Genomic DNA, 17,624 nt, shown 5'->3' on the forward strand with positions numbered 1-17,624 from the left:
TATCTCGCTGAGAAACTGCTAGCTGCAATTCATGGACTCACCACAGCTGTCCACAGATCTTAGCTGTTCCTGTCATCTCCATCTCCTACCATTGTGTGATGTGACAGAGCTGAGGAACACAAGCAGAAGGGTGCTATTGTGCTCATGTCCTGCTTGTGGCCCTCCTACTGGGCCAGCTGGCTAGCCACTATGGCCTAATCTACACCAAGCAGGATATTGCACTCTGAAAGTGGTATATAAAAGCCAGGGGCCACACCCAGCAGGACATAGCACTATGAAAGCGGTATATGGTATCTGTCAATGGGGCCCAACAGTTGTCAGTGCACTTCAATACTGCTATAAAGCAGTAGTGTGGTTCCTGCCTTTTATATACCACTTTCATAATGCAATAATATCCTGCTTGGTGTAGATTAGGCCTGAGAACAGAATGCTGGACTAGATAGGCTTTTGATCTGATCCAGCAGGGCTCTGCTTGTATTCTTAGAGGCACATCAACCATAGATACCTGTAATGTAACAACTGGCTCATAATGATCAGTCAAGCTGTTATAAACTTTATAATATATAATATAATGGCACACAAGATAATGGTTATTACCTGAAGGATAAGTCAATAGCTTATCCCACATTGACATATATAGATATTGATATATATACTCCCTTCTCAGGAATTTTTTTTAAAAAAAAATGCAACCTATTTTCTTTTCTTCAGATAGCTATTATATACTTGGAATCTCACCAAGGAAATGAAATAACTGTCCAAGTTTTATGTTGTAACACATTAGTGGAAGGGCAAAAGATAACTCCCTGAAAGCGTAATTTTCTATTTCGACTGATTTCTAATTGCTGCAATTGGAACACTGTTTATAATTCTTTTTATTGTTTATTTTCTGACTGGGTGGTTAGCAAAATAGGGTCCTTCCATACTGTGTACACTATTAGCACACATTTTTTTAAAAAAATCCACATTTAATGGATTAGCACACATTTTTTAAAAAAATTAAGAAGGGGCCAGCAGCCCATAAAGTATGTATGTTTATTTGGAAGCAATTCCCATTGACTTCAATAGAGGTTAGAATCAAGCAGTTGAACACAGAACACAAAGTCTGTTGAACTGCCATCTTGAGGGCAAAAAAAAAAAAAAATCCACAATAAATAATGTACATTGGTTACTGTTAGAAGTGTGCACTGCCGCTGACTCCCAGCTTTGACTCAGACCCCAATCCACTGCTTTGGAAAACAGCCCGATTAGGCTGCACAGAGGGGTTCCATGTAGACTGGGTACTGAACCTGAGTTGAGTTTCATGCTTCCCATTGACAATGAGGAAAAATGCCTATAACTTTTTTTTCCACTGGTTAGAACTGGATGACATTTGCAAACAGAGTAGGAGGGGATTATGCCTGCCAATTGTCAGAAAAATAGGGGCAAGAGACATGCACTTTCACAGAGCGAAAAGCTCTCTTTGCCCTGGCTACTGAAAACTCAAAAACTGATTTTATCTTTTAAAGGTTATCTCAGCAACCATAAAAATAATAATAAAAAGAATGTTTGCTGTTTGAAAATGTGGATGCACACTAGAAAGAAGCAGATCAATACAGCATGACAATATTTAAAAGCAACAACAACGTACTCTCCCACCAGCAATCTTTGACCGACTCTTCCATTTCACTTTTCCATCCTAACTTCCAACCATGTGATGTATAATTAAAAACCCAAAGTATATCCACCAAAATAGACTTGGTATGATATTTGATCATCTTGTCTCTAGGTAGAAGTCAATGGACAAACAGAGTTTCATACAGCAAAAAAAGGCTGTGAGAAAGAAACCAGCTGCAGACCTGAAGCTCACGTCCCCTAAATAATTCTGCACACACTTCTAGAGCTTACAGTGTTTTTGTGACAATAAGATGAAATGAAATGGTGATGGTTGTTTTTAATGACTTCAGCTACAAACCTATTCCCATTTTGATTTTTGTGACCCTGCCAGAGTGCTTCAGCTATTGGGCAGTATAGAAATGCAATAAATAAATAAATAAAATTTACTTAGTAAATCACATTGAAGTCAATGGGGCTTATGTCTGAGTAGAGGTACAGAGGATCATGCTATGACTATATTATGTACATTATAATCAATAATATAAAAGCTCATTGGTTTCTTATTGGCTAGTGGTTTTTTCCTATCTCCCATATAGGTTAATGAGGTTGTAAATTAGGGAGAACAGGAAGAGTCACATAATCCGATGATCAAATATCATAAAGCAGTTGCATGGCAGAGCAAAGCAAAGCAGCAACATTTACAGCTGGCTTTCAGTGGAGAAATGAGCCAAGCATCTGGAAAGTGGGAGAAATGGTGGCAGTAATATCAAAGCTATTTGGCATTTTCTGTAACAGGATAGCCAGACGTCAACCATTATAACCCACTACAATCTCTTTACGTGTTGCAAGTTAAAATTCATAATTGAATACAAAATCTAAGCCAGGCACCTGCTATTTAAGAAAGAAAAGGAAAAAAAGATGGTATGATGTAAGAAAAAGTAATACAAGGGACTGAAAATACAAGGAAACTTGTATAATGAAAATCATACTCAAAAATACATTGGCATGCATTTAAGTTATATATTGGTCTTCATCTAGAAGGCAGAAGAGGAGGAGAAAAAGTAAAGTCGGAAAAGAAATAAATCCTCCCAAATAACAAAGGTCAGATATGTATATTTTATTCTATAGTTACAACAAAAATGCTACAAGTTTCTTGTATTATGACAAACCTTCAGCTAACTAATGGGGTTTTGCCCCATTATCTCGTATATCTAAATTCAGCAGTCCTACAGTAGCTGGGAGGAAATAAGGATTTATGGACATTACATATCTTAATAAATGTCTGGAAGAAAAAGGGCTAGAATGCAATTTCTTGTTTGCTACATAAACCATTCTGAGCAACATCTCTGTAGGATCCCTAACTTAAGACTTCACAGCCTTGGTATTCTAGCTGCCAAACACCATAGCAGCTGGAAAAGAAATACTTAAGAAAGGGCAAGGGGAATTTCCCTCTGGTATGACTCAAATACCAGAGCTTATTTAGCTGGTTTCCACCCACTACTGTCTTTGTTCGCCTCCTTTCCTAGTCTACAGTTTGCTCTGAAAATGTTCCAAACAGATGGTATCATCTTCAGGAGACATTGGAGTTACTTCCACACAGTAGCTGAATATGGCATAATAATAATAATAATAATAATAATAATAATAATAATAATAATAATAATAATTCACCATGTTAATTCCTTGTCAGTTTTGAAATGTAACTAAAGTAGCATTGTTAGAGGTACTGATGAGCTGAAAAATATTTTGGGATAACATAACAGGAAGGATTTCAATTATTTTGTTTAATTTCAGTGGAACATCGTTACTATTTGCTACCTGGGAGAGATCATTGTTTTAAAAAACACTTTTTATTTCAGTAGAAATAAAAAAATATTGAGGCATAAGCGCAGTGCCAATGCAATGCTGTAAGAGATAATTATGGCAGTAATCACTTCTAGTTCATCATGAAACAGCAATTCATTATGTTGTGGACTATCTCAGCTAGTCTCCAAGGTGCACAGCTGAACGATCAATTTTCTGTTGGAATACGACAATATTTTCCTAATAAAATATTAAAATCCACAAAGATTTTCTATCTCACCTTCAAATAAGCAAAGTTCCAAGCTCATTCACACAACCAAACTTGGGGTTGTGTAAGAATGTGTGTGTAGGTGGATTTGTGCAGAGTTCAGTAGAAGATGAAATCAAAGTGAAACTGTTGCCCAACTTTCAGCCCATTTTCTTTTCCTCCATTCTGCACTCTTTTAAAGCAAGTACTGCAGTGGTACAATCAAGGTTGTCCACTGGAAGGGGCAAGGGAGTGCCATTCCCCCCTACCCCCAATGATAAACCGTAATCTTCCAGTTCCCAGCTTTCATTTAAAATAATGCAAGTTTCTAGCCTTGTAGAATCCAAGATATGAAGCAAAATGTGCAGCCACTATTCTGTGCATTCATTTTGTAAGAAATTACCCTGCTCCACGTTTCAGCGTTTTTAGCCAATGAATGAAACCATGGCAATGGTTAACACACCAACTATCTTGTGTTAACCATTCTGAGTCTGTTAAGCCTTGGGGCGGGGAGGGTCTTCCCTGTTAGGAAGTAATTGCAGCATCAAGGGGTGGGGGAAAACAATTTAGAAATCCAGGACAGTATTGGGCAGTATTGTTTGGGCAGTGTCTATGGAAGAAAAGGAAAAAAAGGTAGCAGCAAAGACAGGAGTTCATGATCTTTCCATTTCAGGTCTTGTTGATATATTATGGTAGCTGGTGTAAAAAAAAATGCTGATAACAATGTGAAAAGTAAAGTGAGTACTCCAGGCTCTTCTAGGACCATAAACCCTGATCAAGCATACCCTTTTTCTTCTCCCACTGCTAAAGACACTGCTACCCTTCAGAGCTGCCTTCCCCAACCTGGTGCCCTCCAGATGTGTTGGATTTCAACCCCCATCAGCCCCAGGCAGCATGGCCAATGGTCAAGAATGTGACTGAGAATGATGGTCCAACACATGGAGAGCATGAGGTTGGGTAAGGCTGCAAGAGACCAATGCCTTTGCTTTGTACCACTATATGCACAAATTCACTGGACTCACATGTAATTCTTCACAGGCCAGTTGAGTCATTTGAACTGACCTTTCACATTAGTCATTTCCAAAGATGATTCATTTGCAAACAATGCTTTTAATTATTCTTTCAATACAAAACACTTTAGCTAAGGACCGTATTTACATAAACCAACTTCCATTTAACGTCCTGGCTAACAAAACCTCTGTTGCAGTGTATTATTAAATTTAGAGGAGCCTGTATGAAAACCTATTCAGCAGTTTCATGTTTTCAGCCATTATTGTTTTAATGACTGCAAATCTGTAGCCACTGAGCTGCTTAAATTCCTGCTTCATGCTGAATATAATGCAGTCATGTTGACAGTACAGGAACTCCTACGCTGTACATTGACTATATACTTCAGAGGGTTAGCTGTGTTGGTCTGTTGCAGCAATATCAACCCAAAGTCTTGTAGCACATTAAAGACTAACACATATATTTCAGCATAAGCTTTCATACACTATAGCCCACTACCTCAGTTGCAACAGACTACATAGTAGATTGATTCCAGACTTTACAGTACAGATTATTCACATGAACCCTGGATGTTGGATTAATTACATCTTCAGCCATTCTTCCCCATCACTCCTTTAGCAAACTGTAAGAAAGCACCCACCCTGTGGTATTTATTGATTTTTTACAATTATATTGATTGCATCCTTCCTTTGCACAGGTCAGAGTTGATTACATGAAATCCCCAGGAAATTTCCCATCTCGTGTTTGAAATATTTAGCTTTAGCAATGTGACAGCTTAGCACCTTGGATAACTTCTTCAGAGTTCTGACTCATTCTGACTGAAACCCAAAGCGGATTCACCGCCCCACTGACATCAAAGCCACCAGCCTCCACTGGATGTAGTACACAGACAGGAATACGGAACATAGTAGACTGGCAGAAGGAAGGCACATTGGTTTGCCTTCTGGGACACTTGCACGTTCACCACAGGAAGCCAGTCCTGGAGGTGGAGTGTTAGGAGCCCTCCGGCTGGAAGCACCCCAAGCCCAGCATGCTCTCTTTGATCGTGGCCAGACATCTGCCTTCCCCAGCAGAGCACGATGGAGGCCACCATCCTTCCCTGTAGCTTGTCCCCAGCATCTGGCAGCCAGAGATGTACCTCTACTGAACATGGGGGTTATGTTCAGATGTGGAGTATGATGTGGATATATGCACTATCCAGAGGAGATCATTCTTTATGGTTGGGATGTAATGCCCTGCCATATTTTTAAAACCTATGTAGCTTTGCACTAACAAACCCTCTTATCCCATTTAGAGACAGGCATTTTAAAGTTGTTTCTTCAACGTGGCCCTTTTCAAACAAAGCTGCAAAAAATTACTACAACTTGCATTTCCTGACAGCTGATGTGCTTCTAGAGTTGGCATGTGTTCCCCTTTTTTCTTTTATTCTTTTCTAAAATGTTCCCATTTTCCTTGGCCAAATGGGATCTGTTCAACCCAATCCCCCGCTTTTAAAATCTCTATCAATACCCATTCCACCTCCAGAAGGATCCTAGCTCTCTGATTCTGGTTTGCCTCGATTCTAGTGAAAAATCTGTTCCCAGGAAACTGAGCGGACTGCACAGACAATAAAGTTTCCAAGTAGCTTCTTCCAAGTTCAAAAGGAAACAATTCTTACCCTCCAAACAAAACAAAACAAAACAAAACAAGACCTCTTGTATTTCAGTCTTGCGCCACTAGATGGCACTGCATGAAGTTGAATCGCCTCTTGTCTTATTTTTGTTCTTGCCTGGATATCCACGCAGCCCTTCGCTTGAAACTGAGTAGAATTCATTGAAACTGCGGGCTTTCGTGACGTGTCCCTGAGTGGTCCGTCGTTTTTCTCGCTGCCAGGGCTTGATTGTTCTTGCTCCACTCTGATCGTTTCTGTATTCATTTTCCGGGTGGCGCCTAGTACCTTCTCCATCCCGTTGAACTCTGCCTAGGCAAAGCGGGCACTGGTTCAACTCGAAGAGCGTGCCTGGCTGGGCTTCTTGCGGAGGGAACCAAACTGGATCCAGTAGTCGGTTGAACAGCGTGGAGGATGGACGCGCACGACAGCAACGCTGGGTCGCTGGGTCAAAGCTGAACGTATTTAAAAAAAACAAAAAAACAACCAACCTGTATTTATTTTTAATCCTCACCCATCCTTGAGTGAACGACCAGCCGTCCAAATCCTGCTCCGTTCCGAAGGAGGGAATCATGATCGAGTGAGTGAAAACGTGCAACGAACAGGTATGGCAATGCAGCTTGCGATGGTCGTGTGTATTGTGCCCACAAGAAATCCAGCTTTTGTCCCTCCTCCGCCTTGCCATATTGCACACTGAAGAATATCCCATGGCAAAGTTGTGTTTTTAAGGCAAAGGATGCCCGTTACATAACAAAGAGCTGATCAATTTCATATCCTCTTCAGCAAGTGAAAACTAAAAGGATCGGGAGGGAGGGAGCTACGTGGAATTGCTATTTCTAATATGTTTTTCTCTTTGTTTGGAAAGCTGGATATATTAGCTGAAAGCGGGTGTGTGTGTGTGTGTGTGTGTGTGTGTGTGTGTGTTTCTTCTTTTGCTGTTCAAGAAAACAATTGTTCTGATCGTTAAACTCTGAAATGTGGAGCTTCTGTTTACCAGAAGGAAAGGGGGAATATCTTCGCTGTTCGTTTCTGTCCTCACAGCCAGGTGTGAATGGGGCGGGTGAGAGAAGGGGGAAGTAATCATGGGATCGTAAATGCTAAATAGCTTTGGGATTCTTGAAAGTTGTGATTTCTTCTCTGTTCTCTGACAAACCCTATTGGCTAAAATTAGAGTTGTTTGCTACCGAAGTTGCAAGGCTGCTGTTGCATTTTTATAATATGGTTGACATGAAAACCCTATTTGGATCCTTTCTTATTTTTTCATTTATTTAGTTATTTATTTATTCTGCCATAAACAAATGATTTCACTTATTTCTTTCATGTCGATAGGAAGACAAACCGTGATCTAATTATGTAATTGATTGGGGCATTTAATTGCACATTTAAAACGCTTGCAGAAAACAATGCAATGTCCAAATGAGACTTTTGTGGGCAATGTCCGTTGCATAGGAAAGCTCATTCACGTGAAGACTGGACTGGAAAAGGCAGGGCTGGTGGTGCCATTTTTGTCCCAACTGTAGCCAGTGGCAAAATTCTCCAGGATTTCAGTAGCACTAAATACACACACACCCCTAAATTTGCACCATAGAAGAGCAATGGTTACATTGTGGGGAAAACATGAAAAGGACTACAGAGATGTGTGACACCATGACGCAATGTCACACAATCATGCAGAGTGTCTCTATGAATTTTTCGGGGAGAAATAGTTCTGTGATGTGCACAGCAGCTAGCGAGAGAAGTCTTCAGGCTAATGAGGTGTTGCCTAATTTGTCTTGCTCTAAGGAACAGAGCTCACTATCACCATGGCGACCCAGGGAATATTCACTTCGGTTCCATAGAACACGCAGAGGGGGAAATCTTTCCCAATTACAAATTGGGGGTGGGGAGAGGAGAAAGAGGAGGAGGGGATAATGAAAGGCTTGCCATAACTGATTTAGTAGACAAAGTTCAGGGCTTTGGGACGATTTGCCACTACAAAATCCAGGCAGTGGCAAGATGCCCTGCTCAAAAGTAGTAATTGGAAACCAAACATCAGCACCGTGGACAGCGTCAAAAGAGGAAGACTTAGAAAGTGATCAGAATGCGCAATAAGGCACTGAGCCACTGCTTTTGAAACTTTCCTAACTCTTTATGGTCTGAACATTAATTTAAAAATTAGCATTCACATGTTGTGTGTGGAGAGGGGGGACTTATTACAAAGAATACATTAAGCAAGTACTTATATATCCCCCCCCCAAAAAAAATCATGCATAACCATGGTGCAAGATCAAGAGTAATTGCTCGGAATGAAGAGCAGCTTCAATAACTGGAAAGTGGTAACCCCATGAATCAGGTGTGTTTTGGGAGGGAGTGAATGGAGGAGGATTAGGGCAGTCTGGCAAACAGCTCTTCATTTCCTCCTTGCTGGAGGAACTTTTGAAGACTTGCAGATAATAGCTAAAACATTGCTTCTCTGCATGCACTGAGCAGGTGTAGTGTAGTCCACATGAAAAGAACTGTTCTGCCCCATATGAAAAGGGTAGTTTGGACACCACTCAGTAAAGTTGATAACCACTCAGAGCTCTCTGTAGTGATGCCCCTAATAGGATGATGGCAGAATTAGACAACCAAAGAGGAGGGGGTGGGCCAAAGGTAGATCAGGATATACTGATGTATCTCTAGGTGATTTGCAGTAGATCAGTGATGATTTATCACCCCCAACTGTTGAACAATAGCAGCAGAAAAAATTATCTCCCCCACCCTGGTCACCAAAATACCCCTCCAATAGTGCTGAAATTATGAAAGCTTCAAGTGGATTTTTGTGTAGAAGCACTGTGAAATCTATTCAGTGGTGGTACTCAAAATAAATTCTCTGCTAAGAGTTTGGGGTTTTTGTTTTTTTTCTTTGCATCTGGCTCAAACTGGTGGATCTTGGAATTCTAGTAAGTTTTTTAAAAAGTGAATCCTGCAAGCCTGGCATCTGCCTACCCCAGCCATGGTGCTAGTAGGACTCAAATGCCAGTGTAGTCTTAATTCACTGCCTCAAGGGCAGGACAGGATTCCTGTATTCAACATGCCTCCAAGAAGAATCCCTAGCATTCATCTTACAGATGAGACCTTGAATGGACAAAAATGAATTAGGGATGAGGTTCCTATAAAACAGATATAGTAAATGACACCCAGATGACTGAAGGAAAAATGTTATACCATGCTTTGTGGAGACGAAGATATAGATATAGGGGCTGTTCAGACAACACACTAATCAACACTCAGTGGCTGAGTGTGGGTTGCTTTTGAACTGTACATTGATTGTTGAACCATGGGTTAGTATGCTGTCTGAACATCCACAGGGTGGCTTGTTAACCATGCAGTGTGGCTTATTTTCTCAGACAAGCCACCTTGAGAACCCATGGTTTGTTATTGGGTTGTTCAAGGTGGTTCACAAGCCACCCCATGTTCACAAGCCACTCCACTCCGCAGAGGTTCAGATAACACGCTATTCCACAGTTCAACAACAACAACTCAACCACTGAGTATGGGTTAGCATATTGTCTGAATGGCTCCATAAATATAGATATAGAGCTATAAAATTATACCTTGGAATGAGTCCTGAGCGTGATTTCTGAGTGTGAAAAGTGAAAAGGAAAATATGAATTTATTCTCTGGATCCATTTTCTTCTGGAAGTGAAATAGAAAAACTTCTGATGCACTGAAACAATAGACCTATTCTCATCCCCAAGGTTTATTTGTAGCCAATTACAGACATAGTGCACTGACAAAGCAATCCTATACTCACATTACGCGGGGACCTGAGACATTCCTCTGTTACACTGGTGAAATTGATGCAATATCCAATGCATGCTGAGCCTGGGAGAAAAGGGGGAAACCACCTAAGCAAAAAATAGAGAAATGACATGCAAATGTCACTCACCCACAGCATCTCTAGAAACACCACCAATACCCACCAATTGGGGACTGTGGTGGCAAAAATGCCCACATGCCACCCACATGTGGAAGGAGCCAATGACTCATGAGCAGTTTTGCCAACAGTGAAGAGGGTTGGGGAGTTTCATGAGAGATAGTTGTAGGCGTTATATATTACAGCGTGCTCCTTCCCTTGCTTAGCTCTGCGGGGTTCTCTATTTTGATGCTCTTGCTGGGGAGGAGCTTGGTGTTGGGTGTTTGTGTCTGGAGTTCCAAGGGAAAGCCCATCTGAAGTTTCTAGCCATAGTGTTCAAGTTCCTGTTCTTAGACCAGGCTGGCTTGTGCAAAGGGCTCCCTTTGGTGTGTAAAGTGCCCGTTCTCGTGGTAGTTTCCCTTCCCCCAGTGCTCCCTTGTGAGCTCTGGGTGTACACAACATGGGGCCAGAGAGAGGCAGCCATGTGCTGTGAGCCCCATCTTCTATGTTATGTGGAGTTTATATACTGCTGATAATGTGCTGTAATTGGGTGCTGAGTTACACCTTTGCTCTGTCATGGCAACATGAGTGAGGCAATCATCAATATGTGGGTGTCTTTTTTCTTTATTCATTTCCCTTCCCATTGAAATCAATGGGGGAAATGATTTGTGCCAGGTCTGGAGCTGGTGTAATGTTGCGCTATTAACAGGAGTGTGAGCATGGGCTGATAAAGCATAGGATACAGTGTTAAGTGTGCTTCTCCTTTGTGCCGGCTGTGACCCACCCACTACAGTTTTAGACTTTCTGGCAGTGTATCTATCGTGGTGATGGGATATCAGGCCTTATACCAGTCCAGTGCAGCTTTTGCTGAATCCTAGAGACCCTCAGCTGATGGATCTTCAGTATAGGATTGTGCCCTGTATGGAGTCACAATGTAACATCCTTTATTTCAATAGAAACTGAAGCAAATAGGAGTGGGAAATTAGAAGCTGGAATACCCACTCATTTTCTTTAATTGTGTGGATTTTACCTAGGCTTTGTATTAGCATTAAGGCTGAGAAAATATTGTTCAAATAGAGTAACAAAAGCAACTTATGAACACTCCAGCCAGAATTGCTTTTAATTCCCTTGGTGTCATGCCCTAATATTGCAGTCAATAAACCATTTATCCCACCACAGTCTCATTCCAATCTAAAGAACTATGCCCACAACTACTCCAGACTTTGGTGTTTATAGATTAACTAGGGTAACTTTGTGCACAGATAAATGTTGAACATCAAGCTGTTGTCAAGACCTATATGCAAAAGGGTCCGATTATGGCCAAAATACTTTGTTCACTGATTTCGAGTACAATCTCACTGAACTCAGTAGGACTTATCATCCAAGTAAATATACATAGGATCATTTAACAAACCTATTTGGTTGGTGACTACTCTCATGAACTTACCAGAAGTGGGGTTAATACTTATCATGGCACATATGCCAAATGTATTTACGTTAGTTTAATAGGACATTTTGCAAACTATTTGAGAGGTTCCCTAAAATAGAGCCATGTTCATAAGCATTGTTTCACATTGACATCGCTGGTTCCATTTCTATTTTTCGCTATCATTATTTCTATCTATTGTTAGAAATACAAGACAATCAAGAACAGAAAAGACAACAAGAAAATAATAGTGTTCGTTTACGAAAGAAATCTTTGGATGAGTCATTTTGGCGCTGTTCCCAGTGTCAACGTTTGTGTGAGGGGTGCAGGGTGTTGTTTTTTCTGTTGGTATTTTGGGGGGCATTTTGTAAACATGCTTGCTTTTAATGCTTTCCATAGTTTCACAAGCCAAAACACAGTTGAACAATTTTGAGAAAAGTGATGCTGATAAACTACAGATTTATCCAGAAAACCAAACATTTGAAAATATGCATTTGTCATCAAATGTCTATTTTTTAAGACTCACCATGCAATTCCATGCATGGTTACTCAGAAGTATATCATCTACTGTATTTAGTAATACTAACTCCACTGTAAATATGTTTACAACCTCATTGGTGTAAATTGTGTCACCACATACTTTCGTACAAATAATATAGAAAGAAAGAAAGAAAGAAAGAAAGAAAGAAAGAAAGAAAGACCTACAATAATTTTCTGTCCCCTGTGAAATCTGTAGAAATAAATAACAAATGAGACCATATGCAATATCAGGATGATGGAACTCAAAGGGATAATGTTTACGCCTTTGTGAATTCTTTATCCCACATTTTGCAGAGTATGAATTATGTGAGCCAAAATTTTGATTCCACTAAAATCCATGGCACACAACAATCCTGATAATCCTCGGGGGACAGCAGAAAGAGATGCTGGTGGGATGATGAAATATATTGGACACAACTAGGGATTTGCAAATCAACAGAACTGCACATTTGTGAGTGGAGAAGGGAGCATAGAATAAATACACAGACACCAGAACTTGGGTTAAACTAGGGCCTTTTTATTTTAATAATATGGGTAATTCACTCCTCCCTGGATCCGCATGTGCAGTTGCGGGAATCAATGGGTCCTATCTCAGGCCACTTGCCTGGCTTTATGGGCGAGCATTCTCCAAAGCCTGGAGTTGGGTAAAACCCAGCTCCTTTCTTATATGACACTCTGCAAGTGTGTGGAGACCGCCCCACATCACCCCCTCCCCGTGCCTCACAGCTCAGGGTAGGTGAGGCAAGAGGGTCTCCAAAGGCAAACCATAACCTGACACGGGAGCCTCACAGTTCCCTAGGAGCAGGTCCTCCGGATATGCCAACCACCAAAAGGTGCCATAGTGCTCAACATCCCTATTCTAATATAGACGAAAGAGGCCATGCGCTTGAGCAGTCTGGCTCTTATAGTCCCAGTCCCGCCCAGTCTCCTAAGGCACATGTGCCTATGAACGTGAGGTGCCTCCATCCTTCTCCTTCCCACTAGCAACAGCCATCCAAGCCATTCCAGCTGGGTGGGTATCAGGTATCTCTTAATGCAGTGCCATGTTAGGATATTCACATTTATTTATTTCACTTATACCCCACGCTTCCTCAGAAAAGATCAGAATGGCTTCAGACAAAATCCTATGCATGTTTAGACAGAAAAAAATGCTGCAACTCCCAGCATCCCCCAGCCAATGAGGCATATTTGTCCAAAGTGTGTCTTGCGGACTGGAGCATGCTGAGAGTTGTAGGAGCCTTTTCTGTCTAAACATGCATAGGATTGAGCCCTTACAGTCTCCTATCCAGATAAGTACACATTGCACAGCACATCTATGTAAATCCTAGATTCAGCCCCATTGAACAGCATACGTCTCTGCATTAGCATGGCACATATAGGGTTGGTTCCATATTTAGGAAGGTGCAATTGACCTGGTGAAAGAAGACTTCCCAAGCCCTCTTCCCATGAAACCCTTCCAACTCCCTGAAGTTGTCAGGGAGGATCCCCCAAAATTGGGCAGAGACACCTTCTGTGAGCAGAGCCTTTCCATCCATGGAAGGCAGGTCCTAGATCTAACCCACAGCAAGGAAAGGAGCAAAAGTCAATATATGATTTCACAACTCTAGATCCTCTGGTCAGTTATCTCCTTCAAGCCAGTGCTTGCGGCTTGAGGGAGAAGTAGGGAATTGTTTTCTAACACAGTTGTGGGTAGTATTTTTCTGCTTTGCCTCTGCCATCCCTTTGCTGCTCCCTGCAAAGATGATGAACAAAAAGAAAACAAGTCTACAGTCAGAGAAACTGGGGTCATCCCCCCACCCTGCCAGCCAACTGATTTGGCCTGTGCAGATTTTGAAACAGAGATTGCTAGTACTTTGTTACTTCTTTTACAACAGGCTAACAGCTTGATACACAAAGGGACTGAAAACATGAAACTCCTGTCTGTAAGCCTCATATTTGCAATCATGTTCTGAACAGCATGAGTTCTGAATGTGTGCAGGAGGGGATGGTGGGGAGAGAGAACAAGAAGAGACGAGGTGGAGTAGCTAAAAATATTGGTTCTAAACCTTGGTTCATATGGCCTCCCTTTGCACAGAAATTTGAAAAATGATTAACACTGTGATCCTATATATGTCTACTCTGAAAGTAAGTTTAATGGGGCTTTTCCCCAGGTAATTGGGAACAGGATTGTAGCCAAAAGAAGCACTTTAAGTGTTGCTTACAAAATGATTCAACAGATAGGTGAATGTTTATTGTTACGTAAGCCAATATTCTCACACTTTGAACAAAAGGAGTCAAATACAATTTTAATTCTATTGCAATGGATTTAGGGAGGAAAGAAAGAAAAACAAGATTGCTATAGTCATCCCAGCTCCGGATGAGATCATAAAATCTGTATATAAATAACTGTAATAATAATAAATAGATCGTGAGCAGAATTCACTGTTATTTTTCAATGGGTTCAGTATTTAATTTTCCAAGATATGAATGATTATTTTCCTGCTACAAATGTTTAGATCTCTTGTCAAATGTATTCTTGTATCCTTATTCATTCAGTGGGAATTTTGGGTTCATTTGCAGAGACATCATTCCAAAGACAAAATAATTAAAAATATGTAAGAGAAATGGGTTGCCTGTCTTCTACATCTTTTAACAGTGCCCTCACATCTGATGATTGGCCGGATGAGAAGTAGATGAAAATTATGCACGATTATTGTTTCAGATAAATATATTAAGTGTGTCTGTGGGAGGTTTGTGTGGGGATTGAATAGTATAATATGCCACTAAAATATCACTGCTATCCATGTATTATTTCCATATTTTGAATTTTAAGTAGATCAGATGTGAAGTAAATGCTAAAGCTCTTCTCAGTAAAAGTAAAAATCATGTAAATAAGCTCTGCTTTAGATAATTTTACCCTCCTAAGCTTTTGAAAGATGGTAATATTAATTCTGCCTTTATTGCTGTTGTTTTATAACTTTTACTGTTTTTATTGGTTTTCTGTTTTGTTATATGATTTATTTTTATTTTACTTTTTGTTATTCACCACCTTAAATGTTTCATGCAGAAAAGTGAAGTAAAACTAAGACGTAAAAAGAATAAGATAAATAAAATAAATAGTCCATTTGTCTACCATTGATGAGTGATGAGAGGTTGCTGGAAACCAGGTGAGAGGGATATGTGTATATATAGTATTGTGTGGTATAGTGGCTAAAGTGTTGGCCTGGGAGTCGGGAGAGCTGGGTTCTAGTCCCCACTCAGCCATGGAAACCCACTCGGTGACTTTGGGCCAGTCACAAACTCTCAGCCCAACCTACCTCACAGGGTTGTTGTTGTGAGGATAAAATGGAGAGGAAGATTATGTACACCACCTTGGATTCCCTGGAGGAAAAAAAAGGTGGGATATAAATGCAATAAATAAATAAATAAATGTTTCTGGAGGATTTATGTGCTGTTCCTGCCATCACCTATTTTCACTGGCAAAATGATTGAGAAAATGTGAGCTTTGGCCAAAATTACATGAGCTCTTGTGACATCACAAAGCATGTCTGTTACTGTTGCTATGGCCTGAATAAGTTTAAACTCCTTGGTGGCATTATCACCAAGGTCTGGGTGGCCCTATGTCCTACTTTACAGAAGACATTCCTCTATTTGAAGAACTGTCAGAGCACAGTCCTCTATTTGAAGGTGTTCAGCATTTGAAAATCTGCCAGTCAAAGTCTGTTTTAAAGAAAAGGAACCAAAAGAAGTGAAACCAAGGGTCTTGAAGTTGGCAAACTATTATTATTATTATTATTATTATTATTATTATTATTATTTATATAGCACCATTAATGTACATGGTGTTGTACAGAGTAAAACAATAAATAGCAAACTGTACCTGGACAGCAGATTGAGGAAGCACACAGGCCACCTGGATACAGACTTTAACACTATGGTGAAATTACTTAATTACTACTAAAATTATAGTAATTATCACTAAATTTGCATTTAAATCAACATAAGCAAGTGTAATGCAAATCTGTGTCCTCTTTTGTCATTGTTGTTGGTGATGCATCTTCTTTTTTGCTGATGCTTAAGTGACCATTCTATCAAGGCAATCTAAACTGATAACCCTGGTTGCCCTTTATGAAATGGGGCCATCAGAACTTGACAGAGAGAGAGACAGAGACAGAGACAGAGAGAGACAGAGACAGAGAGAGACAGAGACAGAGACAGAAAGAAGAGATCATATATTTAATTTTCCAATTCCTTTCCTAATAATCCCTTACACACAGTTTGCCTTTTTCACATCCACTGCACACTGTATTGACATTTTCATTGAGATATTCACCATGATCCCAAGGTTGCTTTCCTGACCTAATTTGCCATCTTCTTTACTTGCTCATCCAGTTTGGAAAAAATCCTTTTGTGGCTCTTCACACTCTGCTTGGGTTTTCACCATCCTGAACAATTGGCTGTCATCCACAAACATATTGCCTCACTGTGTTCCAGATCATTGGTTCCAGATCCATTAAATTAAATAGCACCAGTGTCAATACTAATAGCACCAGTGCCAATACAGGACCTTGAAGGACCACACTGCTTTCCATCACAAGAACTGCCCATTCACATTTATCCTGTGATTCTTGGTTTTTAATCAACTACTATCATCTAATCCCATGACTATAGTGTTTACTCTAAAGCCTTTGGTGAGGGATTTCATCCCAAGCTTTTGGAGTCCCAAGTTTATCACATCTACGGGTTAAGAATATGCTTGTTCCGTGTGATGTGTGGGTGTGTGGGTGTGGGTGTGTAGATAGATAGATAGTGTGTGTGCATGTGTATGATGGGTTATAAATGCTATATATATATATCCATGGTAGTTTACATTGTCCTCCTACTCTCCATTTTATCCTCACAACAACCTTATGAGGTAGGTTAGGCTGAGTCCAAAGTCATCCAGTTAGCTTCATGGCTGAGTGAGGATTAGAACCAAAGTCTCCTGAGTCCCAGTCCAACCATTACACCACACTGGCGCTATATATTACTGAATGTCTAGAGATTTTGTTATAAACAATTTAGTTGTAGCCTATCATAGAGTCATAAGACTGGAAGAGACTGTGTAGGCCATCAACTCCCTGCGCAATGCAGGAAATTGAGAACTAAAGCGTCCCTAACACGTGGCTGTCCAGCCTCTTCTTGAGGACCTCCAGTGAGGGTCCACCACACCTCTGAGTAATTGGTTCCATTACTGAATTGTTTTTTCCTTCAAGAATTTTCTCCTGATGTTCAGCTGACATCTACCCTCATTTAACTTAAGCCCATTACATCTAGCCTTGCCCTTTGGAGCAGCAGGGGGCAATTCTTTGCTCTTAACAAGGGCCTAGATAGCTTTTGACTCTCCCATTTCAGTTGACATGCTCCGCAGCTGAAATGTCTTTTTCATGAAATGGCACAAACTTCTTTATTCCGCGTCTACCTTCCTCCTCCTCCTTTCCTCTACGTGCTGTGCTCCTGC

The 17,624-nt window shown here is 40.6% G+C and overlaps 1 protein-coding gene across 2 annotated transcripts in view; it reads left to right on the top strand.

Annotated features, from left to right (window-relative positions):
* The first annotated feature begins 6,839 nt into the window (after window positions 1-6,839).
* KCNJ6 (potassium inwardly rectifying channel subfamily J member 6) overlaps window positions 6,840-17,624 on the top strand; it is a 133,266-nt gene continuing 122,481 nt past the window's right edge. For both annotated transcript variants that reach the window (XM_063126627.1, XM_063126629.1), the window contains exon 1: window positions 6,840-6,907. The gene's annotated coding sequence lies outside the window, so the exon portion shown is untranslated. The remainder of the gene's footprint in view (window positions 6,908-17,624) is intronic.

The sequence above is a fragment of the Elgaria multicarinata genome, chromosome 5 (genome assembly GCF_023053635.1).
Source record: "Elgaria multicarinata webbii isolate HBS135686 ecotype San Diego chromosome 5, rElgMul1.1.pri, whole genome shotgun sequence".
Lineage (NCBI taxonomy): Eukaryota > Metazoa > Chordata > Lepidosauria > Squamata > Anguidae > Elgaria > Elgaria multicarinata.